At 44.7% G+C, this 27,577-nt stretch overlaps 1 protein-coding gene across 11 annotated transcripts in view; it reads right to left on the bottom strand.

Annotated features, from left to right (window-relative positions):
- LOC100015800 (actin-binding protein WASF3-like) overlaps positions 1–27,577 on the bottom strand; it is a 213,435-nt gene that overhangs the window by 98,857 nt on the left and 87,001 nt on the right. For all 11 annotated transcript variants that reach the window (XM_056808936.1, XM_056808935.1, XM_056808937.1 and 8 more), the window contains 7 exons: positions 27,237–27,360; positions 26,463–26,499; positions 25,846–25,952; positions 25,351–25,425; positions 17,783–17,933; positions 16,299–16,358; positions 6,395–6,526 (listed from right to left, as the gene is read on the bottom strand). The gene's annotated coding sequence lies outside the window, so the exon portion shown is untranslated. The remainder of the gene's footprint in view (positions 1–6,394; positions 6,527–16,298; positions 16,359–17,782; positions 17,934–25,350; positions 25,426–25,845; positions 25,953–26,462; positions 26,500–27,236; positions 27,361–27,577) is intronic.

Here is a 27,577-nt window from a genome sequence, read left to right as displayed (position 1 = left end):
ACTGTCCAACCAAATTGCGTGTACCACAGCAGAGTATCTCAGTGGGGGTGGAGTGGGGTGTCAGGACAGCTAGCCTCTGTGCTTAGGACCCATTTCATCAAGTGTTTAAAGGCAAAATCCCCAACACTGGTCTAGATCCCATTCTCACTAGATCCTTCAGACCCCTGGCCAAATTGCCTTTAGGACCTCTAGCCAAAATGGGAAAGGAGGTGTTGTGAACATGATGGCAGGGGGTCTGAGAGGTGGGAGACCATAGTTTCCCATTACTAGAAATCAGAGAGTTGGGGAATGAGCAGGTCCTAACTGCCATCATATCAGAAGACGGATATCCTCCTTATCCTGTAAATTCCCTTGGTCAACTAAGTAGCTGTCCCTTAAGTTCTGGATTCCCCATCAGTAGAGGGAACATGGCAGGTGGTCCTAGAATTCTGAGGCTGCTTTGCACATCTTCCTGTAGTCCAAGGTAAAATTAATCAGGATGGCAAATCAAAACAACTCTGAGGTATCACCTCACACCTAGCAGATTGGCTAACATGACAGCAGAGGAAAGTAATGAATGCTGGAGGGGATGTGGCAAAGTTGGGACACTAATTCACTGCTGGTGGAGTTGTGAATTGATCCAACCATTCTGGAGGGCAATTTGGAACTCTGCCCAAAGGGTGCTAAAAGACTGCCTGCCCTTTGATCCAGCCATAGCACTGCTGTGTTTGTACCCCAAAGAGATAATAAGGAAAAAGACTTGTACAAGAATATTCATAGCTGCGCTCTTTGTGGTGGCAAAAAGTTGGAAAATGACGGGATTCCCTTCAATTGGGGAATGGCTGAACAAATTGTGGTATATGTTGGTGATGGAATACTATAATGCTATAAGTAATAATGAATTGATGGATTTCTATAAGAACTGGAAAGACCTCCATGAAGCAGAGCTAAATGAGCAGAACCAGGGGACATTGTACACAGAGACTGGAACATTGTGGGATGATCAAATGTCATCCACTTTGCTGCTGATAGCAATGCAATGATCCAGAACAATCCAGAAGAACTTAGGAGAAAGAACACTATCCACATCAAGAGAAAGAACTGTGGGAGCAGAAACACAGAAGAAAACATGTGATTTCTCACTTGTTTATATGGGTATACGATTTGGGGTTTGGGTTTTAAAAGGTTTCTCTATTACAGAAATGAATAATGTAGAAGTAGGTATTGAGTGATAATACTTGTATAACCCAGTGCAATTGCTTATCGGCTCCCAGAGGGAGGAGGGAAAAGGGGAGGGAAAGAACATGAATCATGGAAAAAACTTAAAAATAAATAAACAATTTTTAAAAAAGAAAGATTGATCACGATGGACCCCAATTTCCACAGGTTAGGTAGGGGTCCTAAAAGGGGGGCCATTTGGTCCCGAATCCTGTTACAAGAGGTCAGAGAATTGGAAAGTCTGTGGGCCCCAACTCCCACCAAACCTGAAGCAGGATTTGCCACTGCTCCCATCATTCCCTTGGCCCTCTTGGTAGTAGAAGCCTGCCTGCCAACAAAATTGTTAGGGTGAGGCAGGGTTTTCCAGAGGCCCCAGGACAGCTGGCTCCTAATTCCTGGGACACCTTTCACCTAACCTGAGGTGGCTGTGTCCCCCACTAACCCCATGAGGTCTCTGCCACCACAGACCAGCCTGACTACAAGAACACTAGCCAAAACAAAGAGGGAAGGTATGTGGAAACAAAATAGGGGATATCCCTAGTGGGGTGAGAAGCGGGATACAGTTTTCTCTTACTAGATGTCAGAGAGCTGAGAAGCCATCAGGTCCCAAATTCCCATCAAACCTGAATGGGGAGTTCCCTCTTATCCCATCATTTCACTTGGCCCAGTGGGTAGTTATTGCCTAAATGCCAGACTTCCCACGATAGTGGAAGAAACAGCAAGGAGTCCCAGGGGCCTGAAGACCACCAGCTCCTCATCCTGTCACCAGAGATAGGAGAGGCAGAAAGCCCCTGGATCCTATCTCCTCCTCCCTCTCTCCCATCAGGCATCCAGCCCCCTTCGTCCCTAAGTCCACGGCCAACCTGCCTGCCCAAACTCCCACTTTTTATAAAGGGGTTTCCACTGGCAGGAGGCCATTTGGCTCAGGATCCTGTCACCGTAAGTTAAAGAGGTAACAAACCAGCAGGCCCTAAATGCTATGGCACCTGAAAAGAGAATGCTCCCTTTCTGCCATCATTTCCCTTCGGCCTCCAGGTAGTTGAGGCCTGACTTGAATTTCCCACCAGAAGTGGAGAGGACAAAACAAAGGAGTCCCAGAGGGAAACTGGCACCTGTTCTTGGCCGAATGCCCACCAAACTTGAAGAAGCAAAGTCCTCTAAGACCTGGCCAGAATGCTAGCTTCACTTGATCCCTGGGGCCTCTGGTCAGTTTGCCTACTTGAACTCTTGCCAAAAGGCACAGAATGCAGCAGGGGGTGGCTGAGTCTGGAGGGTTGTTGGCCCCTCTTCCTGGCTCAACTCCCATAAAACCTGAAGGAGCAAAGTTTCTCCAAACTTGGTCAGCCTTCAGTCCTCTCTAGATCCTGGAGGCCTCTGGCAAGCCTGCCTGCTGAAACTGGCCAACATAAGTGGGGAACAGCAGGGGCTCCCAGTCAGGCATTTGTCAAGAGAGAGCAGAGGGCCCCAGAAGAAGGGCCATATCTTTGACTGGAGTTGGGGCTAGCTGAAGATTTTTACCTGCAAATGATACCTGGCCTCAGTTGTCCTAGACCTGGCGGAGAGTCTGAGCCCCTCCAACCTCTCATACATTTTGCCCCCTGAGGCTTAGTGGAAAAGTTGGAGTACATCACTTCAGTGGGCCTGAAGGAGAGGCCAGCTGACTTCGGCCATATTTGGGCTTCGTGACTCTCTGACTTCAGGTGTCCAGATCAGGTGCCACTTGGCCTCTGGCCTCTTAGACTCCCTGCTATGTTCCCTACCCCACTCTCAGGAGTTCTGGCAGGTCTCTCTGGCCACTCACGGATTTAGTAGGTGCTCAGAGTTGAGGCTATCTGCTTTCCCTTCCCTGGGAACTCTCAGGGCTTGGAGCCTGGCAAGATTTGCCTTGCCCCTCTTTTGCCAGGAGTTGGGACAGCTTCCCTAAGGTTTTTTGAAGTCCTGGGTCAGGTTGCAGACCCTGCACAAAGCCCACTCAGCCCTAAGAGGCTCCAGGACAGGCAATCCCATGTCTAACTACAGGGGAGGGCTAAACTAGGGGAGGGCTAAACTGGAAGCAGACTGTGGCCTGCTCTACTCAGGCCCCCCACTATGTTGGTGAAGCCTCTTACCAATTTCCTGCCAAAGGGGCAGGGGGGAACATAGCGGGAGAGGAGTTGGTCCTGATCCAGTCACTAGAAGTCTCCTGGCCTGAAATCCAACAGGCCTCAACTTATGCCAGTGAGCAGGTGGGAAAGGACTGGGAAGCTGGAAGATCCTGGTTCTGGTCAGACCAGTTATACTCCTCCCTTCCCACACCTAAGAGGTTCCAGAATAGTAGGCACCACTCTTCCCTGTGACTGGCTGGACAGTAAGGCAGGAGGCCTGCTTGACTCTGTTGCAATGAAATCTGGGTCTACCAAATCAGAGATGTGCCAGGCCTGCAGGCCTCAACTGCAGTCAGTGGAGCTTGAAGAGACTTGAGGCTGGCTGGTCTCAGCTCCTGTGAGGTTCACACAGCTTCATTTTCCTCCTGTCTGGTGCCCCAACTCTCCAATTTCTGCTGAATGTCAGGGAGCTATGGTTGGGGGGCTGGCTGACAACTGATCTCTGCTTCTATCAGACCCTCACCCCTCCCTCCCCCTACTAAGAGGCTCCAATCAAGAGGATCCCAACTCTGGCAGTAAGGGGCAGATATACCATCACGCTCCAAGGGACTGGGGTTTCTGGGAAATGGATGCCAGATAGCCCCAATACCCATCAAATATGAAGAACTGATGTCCCTCTACTTCTGGAAGGCCCTGAGCCCTACCAAATAGCAGGTACTAGGCTGAAAGCTGAACCCCTTCCAGGAGGCTCCTGATCCTGTTACTGGAGGTCAGAGAAGCCTGCAGGCCCAGGCTGCTTGTACTGACTGAAAGGAAAAAGGGACAGAGCAGAGGTCCAAAAGGAAGGCCCACCCTTTTGGAGGGAGTTGGGGCTAGTTGACCTGAAGTTTCAGAGATGCTTGGTTCCAGATGGGACTGACTTCCCTGGGTCTTGGACTTGTAGCAGTGCCTATTGAGATCTGGGGCCAGTTGGTTTCCTGCCTCTCCCTGGGGGTTGGCATAAGTTTGGGACCACTGAGGTTGACCTGATTGATGGGAGGAGAAGCTAGTTGGCGTGGCCTATCTTGGATCTTGACTTGGTGGATATGGGGGCCTGTCAGCTTCCCACCTTTCTGATGTTGGGTGACGTGATCAGGGGCCAACTCCCTACCTGCTCACTACCCTAGGCAACCTTCCCAGAGGACCAACTATACAGCATATACAGAACTATAGAACTGCAGAACTGCACAACAGATAGGGAAGAAATTCTGTATATCTGTGGTGGGGAATCTATGGCATATATGCTAAAAGGGGTACTTGGAGCCCTCTCTGTGGACACGTATGCCAACGCCCCAGCAGAGAGTTCATTAGAGTTTGTTACTAGAAAGCCAGAGGGACATAGGGTTGGGCTGCTCCCCTTTCCCTCTCCATGGGCACCTGAGGACATTTCTCACCCCTCTAAAAGGTTCGCCATCACTGGTCTATACCAATGAAATGGCAAGTTGGATCCTAGACATAGACACATACAGAAGCTCCTTGATGACCAAGGTGATTTAGTTTTATTTTTTATATCTCTCCTCAAGCACCCAACACATTCCAGAATAGAAGCTTGTTACTGATTGGGCTCACTGGCCATTGCCTCAAGCCATTTCTGCTTAACGCAGAATCACCAATCACCAATGGATGGAAGTTAAAGAGAATGGGATCTTGGGAACATGAGCTTGGAAGCCCTGTGAACACATACTGGAAGGTTGGATGGTACCATGCAAAATAAACTGTCATAACTTAAACCACAGAATGTTAGATTTGGAAGAGACCTTCCAGATAATCTAGCCCAAATCCGTAAACCAACCACCAAGTTGGGAAAAGACTTTCCTATCAAATGACAATGCCTCCATACAGACAGACTCAAGTTTCTATAGACTTTTAAAAATCCTCAGCACAACTTTATATTCCAATAAGGTATCATCTTTTATTTATCCTCCATTTCTCAGCTAAAAGCCAGATCTGCTCTTGATACCTTGACTTGCCTACTCTCATTCTCTTCTACACCATCCACAATATGGCTTCCAACATCATCACATCACTGCCACGTCTCTCTCTACAGTTCCTAAACTGTCAAGCTCAATGGCCTCTTCTTAAGACTCATTCTCGATCTCTGTGCCATATAACACTGTCAACTGCCTACTCCTGGACCGTCTCCTTTCTGGATTTCTATGACTGTTTTCTTTTGGTTCTCCTACCTTCTTGTTTGTCATTATCTGGGTCCTTTCTACCTTGGTGAGTGTCCCGCAAGGTTCTGCCTTTTCTCACCACTTCCCCTTCACTTGGAGACTTCAGCTCTCATGAGTTCAGTTACCATCTCTGGACCGCTGACTGACTCCTAATAGTATATATCCAGCATTGGTTTCTCTTTAAATAATTCTCAGCTCATGTCATGAGCTTTCTGTTGGATTGGAAGTCCCAGAGATATTTTAAATTCCACATGTTCAAAACAAAGCTCATTATCTAGCCCTCCAAATCTACTCTCATTCTAAGATTCCCTATTAGTGTTGTAACAGTGATTACTCTTGCCCTCACTGCCAGAAGGCCAGATGTGTTCCATCCTATCCCTCCTCCATTGTTCTCCAGTACCCTTGAGGGATTTGGGGAGTGTCTATGCATAGCCACTGGCTCCAGCACCTACTGATGCTATTTCCAATTACTGAAGTCCCCTATATCCTAGTTAGCAGTAGGATTAGCTTTTACTTCAAAACTATAGCAAGACGGGCAGCTAGGTGGCTCAGTGGACAGAGAGCCAGGCCTGGAGTCGGGGGCACCTGGGTTCAAATCTAACTTCAGATACTTCCTAAAATTGTGTGTCCCTGGGCAAGTCATTCGACAGCCCTTGCAATTCTTCTGTCTTGGAACTTATACCTAGTCTTGATTCTAAATCAGAAGGTAAGGAGGGGGTTTAGGTGTAGCAAGAATACATACAAACATTTAACAAACATACAAACATTTCCCCCCAGAACCTGAGGGCACAATGCCTCTTGCTGCAACTTATAGTCTGGGGAGGAGAAGAGGATTAGGTATACTGCTCAGCTCAGTTCCTGTATATGACAATCCCACCAGACTCCAAGTACAAGGCCCACCTTGAGCAGGCGTCTCAGGGATCATGGCTTCTCGGGGCTTCCCTGTTGAGCTGCACATCTGTCCTGGCATCTGACCTCCAAGGTTGCCCGGCCTCGAGCTCCTGGACACAGCAGGGATTCCACCACCTGTCCCTATAACCAAAAGGCAGAGATGAAATAGAATGAGCCAAAACAAAACTCGAGACCCATTTCTCAGAGCTCGGGCTAAAAGTGGGGAGGCTGGCTGCCTTCCCCTTACCCAGTTAATTCCTGGTGTTTATATGTGGCTGAATGTGACCTTTGTCGTCTCCGGACTCTAACTGGGGGTAGCAAAAGAAGTTGTGTAACATTCTGGAAGTTGGCAAAGATCTAGAGTGTTCCAGCTACACAAGCAATGGTGCAAAGGCAGTCAATGGCTACTGCTACCAGTAAAGCCCAGTTAAGCTATCAAAGGCACCATCGTTGCTCCAGTTACTCAAGCTTGCAGCCTCAGTGTCACTCTCAATTCCTCATCCCACATGTCCAATCAGTCACCCAGCCTCATCCTTTCTGCTTCCACAACATCCTCTAAATCGATTTCCCCAGATATTCACAGAGCCCCCACCCTAGGTCAGGCCCCGATCCCTCTCCCTTAGCCAACTGCAAAGCCACCTACTTAGTCCTCTAGCTGTAAGCCTCTCACTGCCCCAATGCATCTTCCACACAGCAGCTACCATGGCTTTCCTAAAACACAGATCTAACCATGTCAGCACCACATTTGACAAAGACCAGTTGTTGCATATTAATCTATAGGACTGAATGGAAATTTCTCTGTTATGAGCAGCTAGTGGATAAAGAGCCAAGCCTGAACACAGGAGGTTTGGGGTTTAAATCTAACCTGAGACACTTCCTAACTATGTGACCCTGGGCAAGTCACTTAGCCCCAATAGCCTAGCCTTATGCACTCTTATGTATTGGAACTAATTCTAAGTATCAATTGCAGCACAGAATGTAAGGGTCAAGGGAGAGAAGGAATGGGAAGGAAGGAGGGAGGGAAGAAAGGAAGAGACAGGGAGGAAAGAAGGGAGGGAGGAAAGGAAGGAAAGAGGGAGGAGGGGAGGAAAGAGGGAGGGAAAAAAGGAAAGAAGGAAGGAAGGAAAGGGGGAGGGAAAGAAGGCAAGAAGGAAGGAAGGGGAGGGAGAGAATGAAGGAAAGGAAGGAGGAAGGAAGGAAGGAAGGAAGGAAGGAAGGAAGGAAGGAAGGAAGGAAGGGAGGAAGGAAGGGAGGGAGGGAGGGAGGGAGAGAAGGAAAGGGAAGAAAAGAAGGAAGGGGTGGGAGAGAAGGAGGAAGAGAGGGAGTGATGAGAGGGAAGAAAGGGAGGAAGGGAGGGAGGGAGGGAGGAAGGAAGGAAGGAAGGAAGGAAGGAAGGAAGGAAGGAAGGAAGGAAGGAAGGAAGGAAGGAAGGAAGGAAGGAAGGAAGGAAGGAAGGGAGGGAGGGAGGGAGGGAGGGAGGGAGGGAGGGAAGGAAGGAAAGGGAAGAAAAAAAGGAAGGGGGTGGGAGAGAAGGAGGAAGAGAGGGAGTGATGAGAGGAAAGAAAGGGAGGGAGGGAGGAAGGGAGGGAGGGAAGGGAAGGGAAGGGAAGGGAAGGGAAGGGAAGGGAAGGGAAGGGAAGGGAAGGGAAGGGAAGGGAAGGGAAGGGAAGGGAAGGGAAGGGAAGGGAAGGGAAGGGAAGGGAAGGGAAGGGAAGGGAAGGGAAGGGAACGGAAGGGAAGGGAACGGAAGGAGAGAATGAAGGGAAAGATGAGGGAAAGAAGGAAGGGAGGGGAGGGAGAGAATGAAGGGGAGGGAGAGAATGAAGGAAAGGAAGGAAGGAAGGAAGGAAGGAAGGAAGGAAGGAAGGAAGGAAGGAAGGAAGGAAGGAAGGAAGGAAGGAAGGAAGGAAGGAAGGAAGGAAGGAAGGAAGGAAGGAAGGAAGGAAGGAAGGAAGGGAGGGAGGGAGGGAGGGAGGGAGGGAGGGAGGGAGGAAGGAAGGAAAGGAAAGGGAAGGAAGGAAGGGTGGGTGGGAGAGAAGGAGGGAGAGAGGGAGTGAAGAGAGGGATGAAAGGGAGGACAGAAGGAAGAGAGGGAGGAAAGAAGGAAGGATGGAAGGTAGAAAGAAAAGGAGGGAATGGAGGAGGGAAAGGATGAAGGAGTGAAGGAAATAAGGAATGGATGGCAGGGAGAGAAGGAAGGAAGGAAGGAAGGAAGGAAGGAAGGAAGGAAGGAAGGAAGGAAGGAAGGAAGGAAGGAAGGAAGGAAGGAAGGAAGGAAGGAAGGAAGGAAGGAAGGGAGGGAGGGAGGGAGGGAGGGAAGGAGAGAAGGAGGGAGGGAGGGAAGGAGGGAGGGAGGGAGAAAGGAAGGAAGGGAGGGAAGGAAAGGAAAGGAAGGAAGGGTGGGTGGGAGAGAAGGAGGGAGATAGGGAGTGAAGAGAGGGATGAAAGGGAGGAAAGTAGGAAGGATGGAAGGTAGAAAGAAAAGGAGGGAATGGAGGAGGGAAAGGATGAAGGAGTGAAGGAACCAAGGACAGAAAGAGGACACGATGAGCTGCTCTTTAGAGAGCCCTGGCCAAAAACTAAACAGGCCTAGATAAATTAGATCTTTAGGACCTGAACAAATTTTCTAACTTGATTACTAAGGCACTGAAAGGGATCTCTGAAAGATCTTTGAAGACACTTAATATGGGGAAGATTCTGTTTAATGCATAGCCTAAGCATGACAGAAGCTATATAAGACAAGGGTTCTTTACATGGAGTTTGGGAACTTATCTGTAAAATACATTGGAGGGGGAAGCTAGATGGCTCAGTGGATAGAAAGCCAGACTTAGAGATGGGAAGTCCTGGGTTCAAATCTGCCCTAGGACTTCCAGGTTAATATGGGTCAGAATAGAAGCAAGGCTCTTCCTCTCTTCTCCACTGACCGATATAAAGTGCCTCAAAAGGACAATAATATTAGATGAGTGAAGAGGCTCCACTGTGGGGCACAGCATTGAAAGTAGGCAGAGTTTGGGCATTTCCACACCCAAAGGGAGCAAAATTACTCCCATCAAAGTGAAAGCTCATCACCCCTCCCTTACTCTACCTACGGCGCCAGAGTTGAAGCAAGCACGGGGCAACCTCTTGGTTCTTGGGGGGGGGATGGCTGAGGACACCACTGACTTACCCCTGAAAGCAGCAAGACTTAGGTCCCCAGGAGGCTGAGGAAACGTGTAGATTGGGCAGAAAGGGGCATCATATAGCAGATATGATGGAGACTCAAAAAATAGCCTCAGAGCAAAAGCCTCTATGGAACTCAATACAAAGATTGCCTACCTTCCTCACTCAGACTTCTGATGGAGAAGGAACAAAGCAATGGCCACCAACAACCAAGAACTACAATCCACAACTACCAAGAAAAAACTTTGACCCTCGATAATTTTTATGCAGAAAAATTCCAGACCACAGAGGAGAGAGCAGAAGATGACAAATAAACAAACACATCCAAACCTTCCCAAAGAATGGAAATTGGTCACAAGCTCTTGAGGAGCTCAGATTTGAGATTATGAACCAAATTAGATAGAATATTATTGTGCTAAAAGGAATAATCAAGTGAAGGAATTCCATGGGAACTGGAAAGACCTCCAGGAATTGATGTAGAGTAAGAGGAGCAGAATCAGGAGAACATTGTACACAGAGATTGATACACTGTGGTACAATCAAATGTAATAAACTTCTCCATTAGTGGCAATGCAGTGATCATGAACAGCCCAAAGGAATCTATAAGAAAGAACACTATCCACATCCAGAGGAAAAACTGTGGGAGTAAAAACACAGAAGAAAAGCAACTGCTTGAAAACACAGGTCAAGGGAAATATGGCTGGGGATGTAGTCTCTAAATGAATGAGTAAACATCAACATGGAAATGGGTTCTGATCAAGGACACAAGTAATGCCCAATGAAATTGCACGTCGCTACGGGAAGGGTGGGAGAGGGGAGGGAGGAAAAGAATATGATTCTTTTTGTTCTAAAAAGTTCTAAATTGACTAAATAAAAAAATAAAGAAAACAAATGTAACTGGGCAAATTCTCTCTTTGGTGTCAGTTTCCTTAACTGTAAAATGAAGGATTAAACTATGGACTCTCTGGGGTTTCTTCTAGTTCTCACTTTCTAATCTCTCAGATCGTTTTGCTAGTGAAATTGTGACTCCATGCTCTATGCATTCCATACTATGAGAACAGATTTTAAAAGGAATGAATCAGTAGACCAGTATCTTGGTCATTCCCTGAGTCTGCCTTGTGCCTAAGAGGTATTGTGTTCATTTATTTCAGTCATGTCTGACTCTTCATAACCACATTTGGGATCTTCTTGCCCATTTCTTTCTCTAGCTCATTTTACAGATCAAAATACTGAGTCAAACAGGGTTAAGTGACATGACCAGGATCACACAACTACAGCAAGTGTCTGAGGCTGGATTTGAACTTGGATCCTTTTGACTCTGGGCCAAGCTCTCTGTCCACTGAGTCCATTCAGCTGCCCCAGGAGTTAGGAGTATTTTAAAAATTGAATTTCCTATCTCCACTGCATGCTAAGAATTTTCCTCAGAGTGACTGGAGAGAAATGAATACAATTTATCCTTTAATTTCTAAACCAGAGGCACTGGGTTTTGGCTTAAGGGAAACAAAGAGAATCTATTCTCAAACCAGTCCTTTTGGGAAGTGAGAGCTTAGGGCCGGTGCTGTGTCATAGTGAAAATGTTTCTAAGGGAGGGGTGTATCTCCCTTGGTGCCAGAGACAAGGGAACTTCAAGATTTCACATTAAAAGTGGTGGGAATCCAAAGTCCTAGAAATGGCAATGGTCTTGGAGTCAACGGCTTCAATTGACTCAAGTTTACTAGGCAGATAGCCATTACTCTGAGGATCAGGCTTCTCCCCTGGAAAAAGAGGGAAAACAGAATTTGTACAATGGGCAGCTCAGGGACATAGTGGCCGGAACACCTGGTGTCAGAAAGGCCTGAGTTCAAATCTAGACCCACATATTTACTAGCTATGTGGCCTTGGGCAAGTCACTTAATCCCATTTGCCTCAGTTTTCTAATTTGTAAAATGAGCTGGAAAAGGAAATGGGAAACTAAAAGTATCTCTGCCAAAGAAGACTTCAAATGGGGTTCCAAAGCGTCAGATCCAGCTGAAATGACTGAACAACAGCAGCAGCAGCAATTGTACTGGGCTGTTATGGGGGAAGTATTTTGCAAGGTATAAAGACTTCCAGAAATGTACATTTTTCATTCAATAGATCTTTGGATACTTACTAGCACATGTAACACGTTAGAAAACTATATCTGATTTTTAAGAATTGTTGAAATAAAAGATATTCCAGAGCAGTGATGGCGAACCTATGGCACATAGAGAGCTCTCTGTGGGCATGTAGCTGCCCTACCCCTACCCCCACAATTTGTTACTAGAAAGGCAGAGGGACTTGGGGAAGAGCTGTTTCCTTCCTCCCTCCATCTGCCTGATGATATCTTTCGCATCCCCTACCCCTCTGCCCAGCAGCCCAATGGAAGTGCACAGGGGGTAAGGGGGATGGCTCACAGGTGACAGAGCTGGAGGGGAACAGAGAGTTGGGGTCACTCCCCTTCACCTCTCTACACTCACTGAGGTAATTCCTCACTTCACCCAGCCCTCCTCCACCCTCAGCAGCCTAATGGGAGCATTTCCCAAGTCGGGAAAGAGGGGGCTATAGCACTTGGTCTGGGAGGTGGGGTGGGGCCTGGTACTCCATCTCTAAAAAGTTTGCCATCACTGCTCTAGAGATTATCTAATCCATCTCCCTTCCCCTTCATTTAAAGATGAGAAAAATGAGACCTCAGAGAGGGGAAATGACTTGCCTAAGGCTAATTAGTGTCAGAAGCAATTTAAACTCAGGTCTCAACTCCCTGTCTGGCTAGTGCCCATGTCACTGTCCACTGTCACCATCATCCTGCTAATGTTGGTGAAAATGACCCTGGAAAGGTGCACCGGTCATCCTCTTTAAAGATCAATGTCTCATTTGTAATCACTTTGTAACCAAATTAAGTAGGAACAGACATGCCAGATTTGAAAGCTCTGGGGACAATCTCATTTTTACTGGCTCGCTTTGACTGCAGAGAATGTGTTCTCCATAATTTATCAGGGAGTCACTGTCCTGAGAGGACAGAAAGAGCCATCTGGTCACCTGGGATCTTTGAGCAATGTTCTTTAATAGGGCAACAGTGAACTGTCCAGGGAAGTACTATTTTATTTTTATTTTTACTTTTTTGAATCCTTACTGGAATTCCATCTTGGAATCAATACTGTGTATTGGTTCCAAGGCAGAAGAGTGGTAAAGACTAGGCAATGAGGGGTAAGAGACTTGCCCAGGGTCACACAGCTAGGAAGTATCTGAGGTCACATTTGAACCTAGGACCTCCCGTCTCTAAGCCTGGCCCTCAATCCAGCTGCCCCCCAAGGAAGTACTATTGAGGACTGGTAAAGAGCTTTGGATTTCAGGATGCGAGATCTGGGTTCCAATTTTGCTCAGCCACTGAATTGGCCATGTGCCACAGCTTATTAAATTACTTTGCAAACCTAAAGGTACTAGAAAATATATTAGAATGAAAGATGTTGAAATAATTTCTTATTAGAACTGGACTTGGAAGTTAGGAAGATGAGGCTAAATCCCACCATGGAGACTTGATTTTTCACAACTAGTTATGTGAACTTGGGCAGCTCACTTAAACTCATGGGCCTCTTCCCTCATCAGTAAAATGAGTGGCATGGACTCAATAATCTCTCAGAAGCCTTCCAGTTCTAAATTTATGTTCTTGTGATTCTATGAAACCATGTGTCTTTGGCTGAATGCTGGCCAGAATGAGTCGTCCCAACTCACAGGCTCTGTCTTGTCTTAGCATCCAAAACAGACCTTGCATGGACCCAGAGAGAACTGGGACATAGGGACCAAAGTTCAGCTTACCTGACCTGAGAGCAAATATTTGGTTCCATCAAATCAAATAAAGCACTGCTCAGTTCAATGAAACTAATAAGCAAAAGCGCCAATTTGCTACTGTATTGGGGGGGGGTGCTTTGTCACTGCCCAGGACAGAACCCTAAAACAAGAGAGATGCCTCAATACCAGAGCTGGTATCCAGATGCTCCCCTTGGTGGGTGGCACTATACTGATTTATCTTTGGCCCTGGAGCCTCTGGACCTTCCCAGAGGACACCTACAGAACCATTTACAAAGAAAAAAACAGGAGGGGAAGGTCTTTTGCCCAGACCATCATGCTGATCCATCAGCTCATAAATCACCTGTAGATATCTAATGAATCGGGCGATGGGCCCAATTGACTTTGGGAAATTATGCCACCTTTCCAATGCCCTCAGGCTGCTCACTGCTGCAAAAGCTCATTTTGGAGGGATCTGTATGGATGGATATCTTTTGTTTTTTATCAAAACACTATCTTTTTAATATCATATTCTCCAGTGAAGTGACCTAACTGTAAATAATGGAATTTGGTTCAGCAAACATGGAGTTTGTGTGGGCACTGTTCTTGGTGCTGAAGTTACATTGCTCCAAATAAAGTAGGAGGAAACAGAAATGGCATCTTAAAGAAGAAGGGATTTTAGCCAGGGTTTGAGGTTTGAGGAAGCTGGGGAAGCAGGGAGGTAGAGATGAGAAGGGAGAGTATTCCAGGCACTGGGACCTGCCAGAATGAGGAACAGCAAGAAGGCCATGATGACAGATCAGGATACACAAAGTGAGGAGAAAAAGATGGAAGAAGACTGGGAAAGTAGGCAGAGGTCAGGTTGTGAAGGGTTTTTTGAATGCCAAATGGAGGATTTTCTATTTGATCCTGGAGATGACATAGAGCCATTGGGCTTTATTGAGTAGGAGGGGTGACATGGTCAGAGCTGTGCTGTAGGAAGATTAATTTTGACAGGTGAATTGGACTAGAGGGAGACTCCAGGCAGGGACAGCAGGTGACTGCAATAGTCCAGCGGGGAGCTGATAAGGACACCAGAGTAGTGGCAGGATAAGAGGAGAGGAGGCGATATATATGAGCAATAACTCAAAGGGAAAATGGACAGCTCTTGGCAATAGACTACATATGGCCAGGGGGAGGGGAGGTGGAAGGGGAGGAGGGATGGTGGGTGAGAGATATCGAGTTGAGGCCAACATTTAAGTTGGGTGGGAGTGTCGGGAACTGGCAGGATGGCAGTGCCCTCTACAGTAAGAGGTAAGCTTGGAAGGGGGGGAGTGTTTAAGGGGAAAGATATTCAGTTCTGTTTTGGCCATGTTGAGTTTAAGATGTCTACTGAACATCCAGTTTCAAATATCTCAAAGGTAACTGGAGAAGCAAGACGGGAAGGCAGCAGAGAGATGAGGGCTGGATGAGTAGATCTGAGAATCATCAGTGGAGAGATGATCATTAAATCCATGGATGCCCATGAGATCACCAAGTGAAATCCTATCTCAAGAGAAGAGAAGAGGGCCTATGAGAGAGCCACTATTAGCAGGTGTGACCTGAACAGAGATCTAGCAGAGGAGACTGAGAAGGAGGGGCCAGACAGGGAGCCAGTCAGGATGGGCATGTCAAGAGCTTTTTGAGGATGAGAGACACATGAGTGTATTTTTAGGCAGTAGAGAGGCAGCTGGAGGGGACAGGCTGCAACAGGAATCCTTGTCCATGTAGAGGGTTTGTCTCAGCTAGGAGAAAGGCCACCTCTTCATGTATGATGGGGCTGGGGCAGAATGCCTCTAGGCGATGAGACAAGGACAAGGGAAAACAGACCTCTCAACTAATGGCCTCATTTTTTGGTAAAATATGAGGGAAAAGTTCTCAGCTGAGAAGGTGAGGAGAAGAAGGCAGCCATGAGAGGCTTGAGGATTGCTGAATTACAAGACATACACACTTACACTCACACTCACACTTACACTCACATTCTGTCTCTCTTTGTCTCCCTCCCTCCCTCTGTCTTTCTGTCTCAGCCTCTCTTTCACACACACTCTCTGTCTCTGTCTCTCTCCCTCATTCCCTCCCTCTCTTTGTTCATATGTCTCTGTCTCTCTCTTCTGTCACCATCTCCTTCTATCTTTACTACTACGTATTTAACCAGTCTTGTAGGCAGGGGAAGTGGAAGAGACAGCAACAGGAACATAAAGACTGTGGGAGAAAAAATAGATGAGAACCATGTTAAGGAGGTAGAAGCCACAACGAGACAGAGCTCACACTTGAATTCACTGTATCCTGCTTGGTACTCTCATTTTCCCTGGCTCTGTCTTCTTTGGCCTTCTCTCTCTCACTCCTTTCTCTTCACGATACCTCCCCCATTTCTTTAATTCCTCTTTATCTTTGCTCTTCTCTCTTCTACTCCTCCCTCTTCCTCTCTCTCTCTCTCTCTCTCTCTTCCTCTCTCTCTCTCTCTCTCTCTCTCTCTCTCTCTCTCTCTCTCTCTCTCTCTCTCTCTCTCTCTCTCTCTCCCCCCTACTCTTACCTCACCATCTTTTTCCCTCTCCCTTTTCCCTTTCTTTCTCCCTTTCCTCTTATTCTTCCTTGTTCTCTTCCTTACCTTGTTTTCCCTTCCCCTCCCATCTCTTCTATGAGCTCTTTCTATCCTCCCTCTCTGTCTCTCTCCCACTTTCCTTCTCTCTTTCCCTCTCTATTTGCCCTTTGTCTTCTACCTCTCGCTCTTTTACCCCCTTCTCTCCCTCTTTCCTTCTCCCTCTCCTATAAATGATGCATATAAAGTCACAAAGGTGGTAAGTTGCAGAGATACCAACACTGAGGAATGATGAGATCCCTAATAAAAGTTTTCTGTAGAAATTGAGATTTCAGTAGGGGCTTAAAGGAATAGAGGGAGGGCAGGGCTAGTCTGTCATGACTTGTGCTTAATGAAGCTCATACTATTGCTTACCATCCTAGTGTGACCAGTAGTTTCTATAGCTCCTTTTCTTGATAACTCCTTTTATATGTTCTGAGAGAGACAGAGAGAGAGAGAGAGAGAGAGAGAGAGAGAGAGAGAGAGAGAGAGAGAGAAGGACAAATTCATGGGTTAATAATATCCAGAATTTTCCCTTTTCCTCATTTTAGGAACAAGAATCCATTTGCATTATTCCCTCCAAGGGCCCACCTTCCCACTCATCAAGGTAGCATTGACTTGGATGTGCATTCTACAGATTCTTTCATTAACCTAAGAAGGGAATCCACCCAGGCCTAGTGACTTGGATTCGCTGAGTCCCCTCATATTCTCCCCTTTGCCTTTCTCTCACCACTCCTCCCCTCTTCTTCTTTACTCTCCCTTTCCCCCGATCTTTTCTCTCTTCCTCTTCACTCTACCTTCAACCCCTCTTCTCTCCTTCCCTATTTCTTCTTCCCTCATACTCTGTCTTCTCCAAACTCTGTCATTACTTTCTTCCTCCTTCTGCCTCCCTGCCAATGTTCTCTTCTCCCCCTCCCAATCTCATACAAATGTCTCCTACAAAGGTACTAAATTGCATAGAATCTAATACTGATGACGAATGATGACTGATGATGAATGATGAATACTGATGATAGGGATGAAAACTTCCTGTAGAAGATCAGATTTTAGTAGAGACTTGAAGGAAGCCAGGGAAGGCAGGGATACTTTGCTTCATGGAGATAACTATGTACATCCTCCATTTGGGACCAATACCTTCTAGAACTCATTTAATGTGGTGTAGAATCTTGGCAGAGAAAGAAATCAAGTCTACTGGCTTATAATGTCCAAACTCTCACCCCTTCTCCTTTTAGGAACAATGGGCCATTTGCTTTAAGATGTTTCAATTACAGATCCCTCAATGGCATTGATTGTTGCTGTCCCATCTTTCTAGTCTTCCATTAACCTGAGAAGGGAGCTCACCCAGGACAAGTGACTTGAATTCATTGAGTCCTGTCAGATTCTCTCTCTAGCTTTCTTTGTTTTTCATTATTCTCTCTTTTCTCTACTCTCCTTTTCCCTACTCTCTCCCCTTCTCACATTTTCTCTCTTCTACCCACATCTTTATGCCTCTTTCGCCCCCCCATCTTCTTTTCCACCCCCGAATACTCTTTCTTCCCCCAATCTTTCCCACTGTTTTCCTCCACTGCTCCTTTCTATCCTCTTTACCATGCTCTCTCAACTCCCCTCATATATATGTGCCATATGATGTCACAAAGGGGGTATGTTGCCTAGATTATAATGCTGAGGAGTAATAATCATACTGATCAAAAGTTCCTATAGAAGGTCAGATTTGACCAATGGCTTGAAGGAAGCCAGGAAGGGTAGGGTTAGACCTGGGCTTAATGAAGCTCACTATCTTGATGTGACCAGTAGTTTCCATAACTACCTTCATGTGTTCTAGAATACTGAAGGAGAGATAAAGAAGTTTGAATGAATACCTTAATATACTCTTCCTTCTTCCCAATTTGAGAGAAAATGGGCAATTTGCAGTATTCGAATATACCACCACTTTCCCACTTCATTGGCTTCACTGATCCATCCCTCACTGGTAGCACCATGGCTGTCCTTTCTGCCTATTCTTTCAGTAACCTGAGAAGAGAGTTCACCCAAATCTGGGGATTAGAAATCAGAAGTCAGGTGATGAGAAATTACTAGTGCTCTCTGTCTCTCTCTCTGTCTCTCTCTCTCTGTCTCTGTCTCTCTCTCTCTCTCTGTCTCTCTCCCCTCTACTGTCTCCCCCCTTTTTCCTTCCCTCCCAATGATCTCTTGTCTTACTTCAACCCCCCAATACAAATGTCTCCTACTATGTCACAAAGACAGTAAGTTCCATTGGATATAACACTGATCATTGATAATCACAGGGTGAAAACTTTCTGTAGAAGATCAGATTTCAGTAAGGAAAACAGAGAGGCCCTGGATACTCTGGTATACCTCTGCTTAAAGAAGCTAACTATGCTCACCCTCCTTTTGGGTGAGCTCACCCTGGATCAAGGTGTCCCAGAATCTTGGTAGAGAAAAATCAACCCTGATGATTTCTAATGACTCTACTCCTTCCATCTTCTCCTTTGAGGAAAAATGGACCACGGGAAGTACTGTAGTGGAGGACTGATCCATCCCTGGCTTGATGTTCCATTTCATATTCATTTATTCATTACTCTGAGATAAGAGCTCAGGGAGACTTAGTGACTTGAATTCACTGAATCCTAACTGATTCTCTCAGTCATTCTGTTTCTCTTCCTCATCCTCTTCCCTCCTCTCTTCCCTCCCCCACTCTCATACAAGTGTCTCCTACAATGTCATCAATGTAGGATGTTGCATAGATTACGACACTAAGGATTGATAATTATATTGATAAAAAGTTGATGTAGAAGTTTAGATTTTAGCAGGGCCTGAAAGGAATCCTGGGAGGGCAGAGCTACTTCCTCAGGACCTGAGCTTAGTGAAGCTAACTTCGTCCATCCACAGTCCTTTTGTAACCAGTAGTTTGTATAATTCCTTTGATGTGTTCTAGCATCTTGAGGGAGAGAAGTCCAGACCAATTACTTGTAATATCCAGATCCTTCCTTCTTCCCCATTTGAGGGAAAATGGCCATTTGCAGTATTCTTTTTTTTTTTAAATATATTTTATTTGATCATTTCCAAGTATTATTCTTTAAAGACATAGATCATTTTCTTTTCCTCCCCCCCACCCCCCATAGCCGACGCGTAAGTCCACTGGGCATTAGATGTTTTCTTGATTTGAACCCATTGCTTTGTTGATAGTATTTGCATTAGAGTGTTCATTTAAAGTCTATCCTCTGTCATGTCCCCTCAACCTCTGTATTCAGGCAGTTGCTTTTTCTCGGTGTTTCCACTCCCATAGTTTATCCTTTGCTTATGAATGGTGTTTTTTTTCTCCTGGATCCCTGAAAGTTGTTCAGGGACATTACACCGCCCCTAATGGAGAAGTCCATTACGTTCGATTATACCACAGTGTATTAGTCTCTGTGTACAATGTTCTCCTGGTTCTGCTCCTCTCGCTCTGCATCACTTCCTGGAGATTGTTCCAGTCTCCGTGGAACTTCTCCACTTTATTATTCCTTTGAGCACAATAGTATTCCATCACCAACATATACCACAGTTTGTTCAGCCATTCCCCAATTGATGGGCATCCCCTCGTTTTCCAGTTTTGGGCCACCACAAAGAGCGCAGCTATGAATATTTTTGTACAAGTCTTTGTGTCCATTATCTCTTTGGGGTACAGACCCAGCAGTGCTATGGCTGGATCAAAGGGCAGACATTCTTTTGTCGCCCTTTGGGCATAGTTCCAAATTGCCCTCCAGAATGGTTGGATCAGTTCACAACTCCACCAGCAATGAATTAATGTCCCTACTTTGCCACATCCCCTCCAGCATTCATTACTTTCCTTTGCTGTTATGTTAGCCAATCTGCTAGGTGTGAGGTGATACCTCAGAGTTGTTTTGATTTGCATCTCTCTGATTATAAGAGATGTAGAACACTTCTTCATGTGCTTGTTAATAGTTTTGATTTCTTTATCTGAGAACTGCCTATCCATTTCCCTTGCCCATTTATCAATTGGAGAATGGCTTGATTTTTTGTACAATTGATTTAGCTCATTATAAATATGAGTAATTAAACCTTTGTCAGAGGTTTCTATGAAGATTTTTTCCCAATTTGTTGTTTCCCTTCTGATTTTAGTTATATTGGTTTTGTTTGTACAGAAGCTTTTTAGTTTGATGTAGTCAAAATTATTTATTTTACATTTTGTGATTCTTTCTATATCTTGCTTGGTTTTAAAGCCTTTCCCCTCCCAAAGGTCTGACATGTATACTATTCTGTGTTTACCCAATTTACTTATGGTTTCCTTCTTTATGTTTAAGTCACTCACCCATTTTGAATTTATCTTGGTGTAGGGTGTGAGGTGTTGATCTATTCCTAGTCTCTCCCACACTGTCTTCCAATTTTCCCAGCAGTTTTTATCGAATAGTGGATTTTTGTCCCAAAAGCTGGGATCTTTGGGTTTATCGTATACTGTCTTGCTGAGGTCGTTTTCCCCCAGTCTATTCCACTGATCTTCCTTTCTGTTTCTTAGCCAGTACCAAATTGTTTTGATGACTGCTGCTTTGTAATATAGTTTGAGGTCTGGGACTGCAAGGCCCCCATCATATGTGTTTTTTTTCATTATTTCCCTGGATATCCTTGATCTTTTGTTCTTCCAAATGAACTTTGTTATGGTTTTTTCTAAATCAGTGAAGAAGTATTTTGGTAGTTCAATGGGTATGGCACTAAATAGATAAATAAGTTTGGGTAGGATGGTCATTTTTATTATATTGGCTCGTCCTATCCATGAGCAGTTAATGTTTTTCCAATTGTTCAAGTCTAGTTTTAGTTGTGTGGCGAGTGTTTTGTAGTTGTGTTCATATAGTTCCTGTGTTTGTCTTGGGAGATAGATTCCTAGGTATTTTATTTTGTCTAAGGTGATTTTGAATGGGATTTCTCTTTCTAGTTCTTGCTGCTGAGCTGTGTTGGAGATATATAGAAAAGCTGATGATTTATGTGTGTTTATTTTGTATCCTGCAACTTTGCTAAAGTTGTTGATTATTTCAATTAGCTTTTTGGTTGAATCTCTAGGATTCTTTAAGTAGACCATCATGTCATCCGCAAAGAGTGATAACTTGGTCTCCTCCTTGCCTATTCTGATGCCTTCAATTTCTTTATCTTCTCTAATTGCTACTGCTAGTGTTTCTAGTACAATGTCAAATAGTAGAGGTGATAATGGGCATCCTTGTTTCACTCCTGATCTTATTGGGAATGCATCTAGTTTATCCCCATTGCAGATGATATTAGCTGTTGGTTTTAGATATATACTGTTTATTATTTTTAGGAATGACCCTTCTATTCCTATGCTTTCTAGTGTTTTTAATAGGAATGGGTGTTGTATTTTATCAAAGGCTTTTTCTGCATCTATTGAGATAATCATGTGGTTCTTGCTAGTTTGCTTGTTGATGTGGTCAATTATGTGGATGGTTTTCCTAATGTTGAACCAGCCCTGCATCCCTGGTATGAATCCTACTTGATCATGGTGAATGATCCTTCTGATCACTTGCTGGAGTCTTTTTGCTAGTATCCTATTTAAAATTTTTGCATCTATATTCATTAGGGAGATTGGTCTATAGTTTTCTTTCTCTGTTTTTGACCTGCCTGGTTTTGGAATCAGTACCATGTTTGTGTCGTAAAAGGAGTTTGGTAGAACTCCCTCTTTGCTTATTATGTCAAATAGTTTGTATAGTATTGGGGTTAACTGTTCTCTGAATGTTTGATAGAATTCACAGGTGAATCCATCAGGCCCTGGGGATTTTTTCTTAGGAAGTTCTTTGATGGCTTGATGGATTTCAATTTCTGATATGGGATTATTTAAGAATTCTATTTCCTCTTCTGTTAGTCTAGGCAGTTTGTATTTTTGTATATATTCATCCATTTCTCCTAAATTGGTGTATTTATTGCCATATAATTGGGCAAAGTAATTTCTAATGATTGCCTTAATTTCCTCCTCATTGGAGGTGCTGTCCCCCTTTTCATCTTTAATGCTGTGAATTTGCTTTTCTTCCTTCCTTTTTTTAATTAGATTGACCAGTACTTTGTCTATTTTGTTTGTTTTTTCAAAGTACCAGCTTCTTGTCTTATTTATTAAATCAATAGTTCTATCACTTTCGATTTTATTAATTTCTCCCTTAATTTTTAGGATTTCTAATTTGGTTTTCTGCTGGGGGTTTTTAATTTGATCGCTTTCGAGTTTTTTCAATTGCATTTCCAATTGATTGATCTCTGCTCTCCCTTGTTTGTTAATATGAGCTTTCAGGGATATGATTTTGCCTCTGATTACCGCTTTGGCTGCATCCCAAAAGGTTTGAAAGGATGTTTCGCCATTGTCATTTTCCTTGATGAAATTATTAATTGTTTCTATGATTTCTTCTTTAGCTAAACGGTTTTGGAGTATCATATTGTTTAATTTCCAATTGGTTTTAGATTTGGTTTTCCATGTACCATTACTAATCATTATTTTTATTGCCTTGTGATCTGAGAAGGCTGCATTCATTATTTCTGCTTTTTTGCATTTGTGTGCTATGTTTCTGTGACCTAATGTATGGTCAATTTTTGTGAATGTGCCATGTGGTGCTGAGAAGAAGGTGTATTCCTTTTTATCCCTATTTATTTTTCTCCATATGTCTATTAACTCTAATTTTTCTAAGATTTCATTCACTTCTTTTACCTCTTTCTTATTTATTTTTTGATTTGATTTATCTAAATTTGATAATGGTTGGTTTAAGTCTCCCACTAGTATGGTTTTATTGTCTATTTCTTCCTTCAATTCTCCTAGTTTCTCCATTAGAAATTTGGGTGCTATATTATTTGGTGCATACATGTTGATTAATGATATTTCCTCATTGTCTAGAGTCCCTTTTAACAAAATATAATTACCTTCCCTATCCCTTTTGATCAGGTCTATTTTTGCATTGGCTTTATCAGATATCATGATTACCACTCCTGCCTTCTTTCTATCAGTTGAGGCCCAGAAGGTCTTACTCCATCCTTTAATTCTGACCTTGTGGGTGTCAACCCACCTCATGTGTGTTTCTTGAAGACAACATATGGTAGGGTTTTGGATTCTAATCCATTCAGCTATTCGTCTACGTTTTATGGGTGAGTTCATCCCATTCACGTTCAAAGTTATGATTGTCATTTGTGGACTCCCTGGCATTTTGATTGCCTTCCCTAATTCTAACCTTTTCTTCTTCGGCTCTACCTTTTAGTCCAGTGATTTACTTTGAATCAGTCCCCCTTGTCCCCTCCCTTGATGTTTCCCTTTTTAGTCCCTCCCTTTTTGTTCCCTCCCCCTCCCCCCTCTCTTTCCCTCCCTTTTTGTTCTCCCTCTCCCCCTCCCCCCCTTGGTTTTCCCTTCTCCTTACCCTTGTTGGGTAAGATAGAATTCAAGATCCCAATGGATCTGGATGTTTTTCCCTCTCAGAGTTGATTTCCCTGAGATTGAGGTTTAAGTAAACCCCCCCCCCTCTCTTCCTCTCCTTCTTATAGGAGTTTTCTTCCCCTCCCCTTCCCCTGTGAATCTTTGTGTGAGAACCATTATTCTATTTGGTCTTTCTTTACCCCCTATTTATACATTACATTTTCCCCACATATTAGTATACATAGGTTGATATAAATGTAGTCCTTATAGAAGAGAGTTTGAGTAAAAGAAGATAACATTTTTCCCCTTTCCTTAATATTTACCTTTTCAGGTATTCCTTGCTCTTTGATTTTCGGTATCAAACTTTCCACAGAGCTCTGGTCTTTTCTTTGCAAAAAGTTGGAAGTCTTCTATTTTGTTGAATGCCCATACTTTCCCTTGGAAGTATATAGTCAGTTTTGCTGGGTAGCTGATTCTTGGTTGGAGACCCAGCTCTCTTGCCTTTCTGAAGATCATGTTCCATGCCTTACGATCATTCAGCGTAGAACTTGCAAGGTCTTGTGTGACCCTGATTGGCATTCCTTTATATCTAAATTGTCTTTTTCTGGCTTCCTGTAGGATTTTTTCTTTTGTTTGATAGCTTTGGAATTTGGCAATTACATTCCTGGGAGTTGTCTTTTGGGGGTTTAGTGTAGAAGGTGTTCTGTGAGCTCTGTCAGTGGCTGTATTGCCCCCTTGTTCTAGAATCTCTGGGCAATTTTCTTTGATTATATCTTGTATCACCATGTCCAGTTTGGTGTTTATTTCTGGCTTTTCTGGGAGTCCAATTATTCTTAAATTTTCTCTTCTCCCCCTGTTTTCCAGATCTATCACCTTGTCGGTGAGATATTTTATGTTCTCTTCTAATTTCTTGGTGTTTGGGCTTTGCTTTATTAGTTCTTGCTTTAAAGCCTGGTTTTCTTTTACAGTTTGGTCAAACTGGTTTTGTAGATGCGTGAATTTCTTTTGCATCATTTCCCACTTTTCCTCCCAGAGGGCTTCCATCTTTTTGGTCCTTTCTGATTCAAATTCTTCATGGGTTTGTGGAGAGTTTCTATTTCCTTTGGAAGATTTTGGAGAATTTTCTTGTATATCTTCTTCTATCTGCTCTGTATTTTGTATTTTGGCTCCATAGAATGTGTCCAGAGTCGCCCCTTTCTTCTTATTTTTCTTGGTATTTTGGGGCTTCTGTGCTTCTGTGGAGTTTGTCATCTCTGAACGTGGAGGATTGGCTTTTCTTGTCTTTGTCTGGTGATCAGAGGCTTTAGTCCTGGGCAGATGTTGGTTCTATGAGCGTTCCCTGGGTTAAACTGAATATGCCTCACTGGAACTGGAATGGAAGGGTCGGACCACGAGGCCACACTCTCCCCCTGGCTCGATTTCCGGAAGTTGCCTTCAGAATCCCTGGCCGTGAGGCTGTTTCGTCGGCCTGCGGGGGGATGGGCTGCCGCTTCCCCAAGCTCCGAGAGCACAGACTTTCACTGAGACTTGGATAGCAGGATCCAGCCCGTGAGGCTGTCTTGCCCGCCCTGAGGGTTGCTGTTGTTTTGACCAGCTCTCTGCAGCGGAGGCCCCAGGCAGTAACTTTCACCCGGACCGACAGGCTCTTTGCAGCGGAGGCCCCAGGCAGTAACTTTCACCCGGACTGGGACTTGGGTAGAAGACCCTGAGGGTTGTTGTTCCTCAGACCCTGCTCTCTGAGCCCAGCGCGGCTGCAGCTTCCGGGAGCCTTGGACTCTGCGCTCCTACCCCTGAGGTCCGAGGGATCTCGGGTTCTGGCTTTTAAGGGGAGCCGTACCTTTTGAACCGGGTCCAGGTCCAGGAGGAGGGTTCCCAGGGTCTGTGCTGTTGATCGTTTTGAATTTCGGTGCCTTAGGAGCTTCTAGTTTGAGATCGGTCGGGAAGGGTTTTCCGGAGATCTGAACTTCAGCTTTCTCTAAGCCGCCATCTTAACCGGAAGTCCCATTTGCAGTATTCTAACCCAGCACCACCTTTCCCACTCACCAAGTGACTTCACTGATCCATCAGATCCATCCCTTACTGGTAAAGCCATGGCTGTCCTTTCTGCCTTTCAGTAATCTGAGAAGAGAATTCACCCAAATCTGGTGATGAGAAATCACTGAGTCCTGTCAGGTACTCTCTCTCTCCCTCCCTCCATCTCCTCCCAAAAGTAGTAAGTTGTACAGATTATAACACTGAACATTAATAATCACAAGGATGAAAATTTCCAAAAAAATTCCTATTTTAGCAGGAACTTGAATGAAGCCAAGGTGCAGGTTAGCCTGTCATTACCTGTACTACTACATGAAGCTCAGTATGCTCACCCACCCTCCTGTGTGACCAGTAGTTTCCATAACTACCTTAATAAGCTCTAGAATCCTGAGGGAGAGGGAAGTCCAGTAAATTTGCTTTTAATATCCAGACTTTTCCTTTTTCCCCATTTGAGGGAGAAGGGACATTATCAGTATTTTAGCCCAGAACCCCCCTTTTCCCACTCACCAAGTGACTTCACTGATCCATCCCTCACTCAGATGTCCTTTCTACTCATTCTTTCAAATACGTCTTGATCAATGACACTTGTAAAATCCAGTGGAACTGCTGGTTGGCTACAGGATGGGGGTGGGAGGAGGTGAGGGGAAAGAACATGAATCACATAACCATAGAAAAATATTCTAAATCAATTAATTAAATAAAATTTGTCAAACCTACTTATTTTTGCATTAACCTGAAAAGAGACTTGACTTATGCCTGGTGATGAGAATACAATTACTACTGAAAAGTGTGGGACCACTCTCTCTCCCTCTCTCATTCTCTTCTTCCTCCCTCTTGACTTCTCCCTCATACTTTCTTCCTCATGACTTCTGTCCCCCAAATGACTTCTTTCTCTTTCTCTCCCAATGCTCTTTTCTTCCTCTTCCACCACCAGGCAAATAGGAATATCTCCTATAATTCCACAAAGGCAGTAAGTTGCCTAGGATATAACACACTGATCACTGATAAGCAGAGGGATAAAAACTTCCTCTAGAAGATCAGATTTTAATAGGGACCTGAAGGAAGCCAGAGAGGCCCTGGATACTATGGTCTGACCTCTGCTTAATGAAGCTAACTATACTCACCCCTCCTTTGGCCCCTGGATCAAGTTGTCCCAGAATCCTGGTAGAAAAAAATTAACCCTGATGATTTATAATGACTCTACTCTTCCATCTTCTACTTTTAGGGAAAATGGGCAACTGGAAGGATTGTAGTGGAGGGCCCCCTTTCCTGCACACCAAGGGCTTTCCCTGGTCCATCCCTGGCTGGTAGTGCCACCCAGGTGGTAGGTAGTAGAATGAAATCTTTCTATTCTTTTATATATTACCCTGAGATGAGAGCTCAGGGAGACCTAGTGGCTTGAATTCACTGAGTCCTATTGTGATTCTCTCAGTTTCTCTGTTTCTCTCTCCCAATGACTCTCTTCCTTTTTCTCTCTGTTCCTCTCCATCTTGCTCTCCCTTTCACTCTCCTCCCAATCCCTCCTTCCCTCCTCCTCCTCCTCCTCCTCCTCCTCCTCCTCCTCCTTCCTCTTCTTCTTCTTCTTCTCTCTCTCTCTCTCTCTCTCTCTCTCTCTCTCTCTCTCTCTCTCTCTCTCTCTCTCTCTCTCTCTCTCTCCATTTCCTTGCTGTTTCCTTCTCCCTCATATTCTCTTACTCCTAATTTGTCTCCCCCAAAAGTCTTCTTCCTCTTTCTCCTTCCCTCCCCAAAGCTCTTTCTTCATCTCCCCCCAACACTCCAATTCCAAGATCTCCTATAATTCCACAAAGACAGTACATTGCATTGGACATCACACTGATATTTGATAATTACTGGGATGAAAACTTTCAAGGGAAGATCGATTTTTAATAGAGACATACCTGAAGGAAAACAGGAAGGGCCGGGCTACTCTGGACTGACCTCTGCTTAATGAAGGTAACTATGCTCACCCCCCTCCTTGTGGACTCTTTACCTTATAGAACTTCTTAAATGTGTTCTCCATTCCTGGAAGAGAAACAAAACAAGCCCAATGACTGACAGTGTCCAGACTCATCCCTCTTCCCCTTTTAGACAAAAAAAAGGTCTATAGCAGCTTTCTAGCTTCCCCTTTGCCATATCCCCAAAGTGTTTCACAAATACATCCTTTGCTGGCAGTGATTGTGGCTATACATCTTTCTAGACTTCTATTAATTCAAGAAGGTTGCTCATCCAGGACTCAGGA

This window comes from Monodelphis domestica, chromosome X (assembly GCF_027887165.1).
Source record: "Monodelphis domestica isolate mMonDom1 chromosome X, mMonDom1.pri, whole genome shotgun sequence".
NCBI lineage: Eukaryota > Metazoa > Chordata > Mammalia > Didelphimorphia > Didelphidae > Monodelphis > Monodelphis domestica.
The sequence above is the reverse complement of the archived record's forward strand: the minus strand, read 5'-3'. Positions and strand labels throughout refer to the sequence as shown.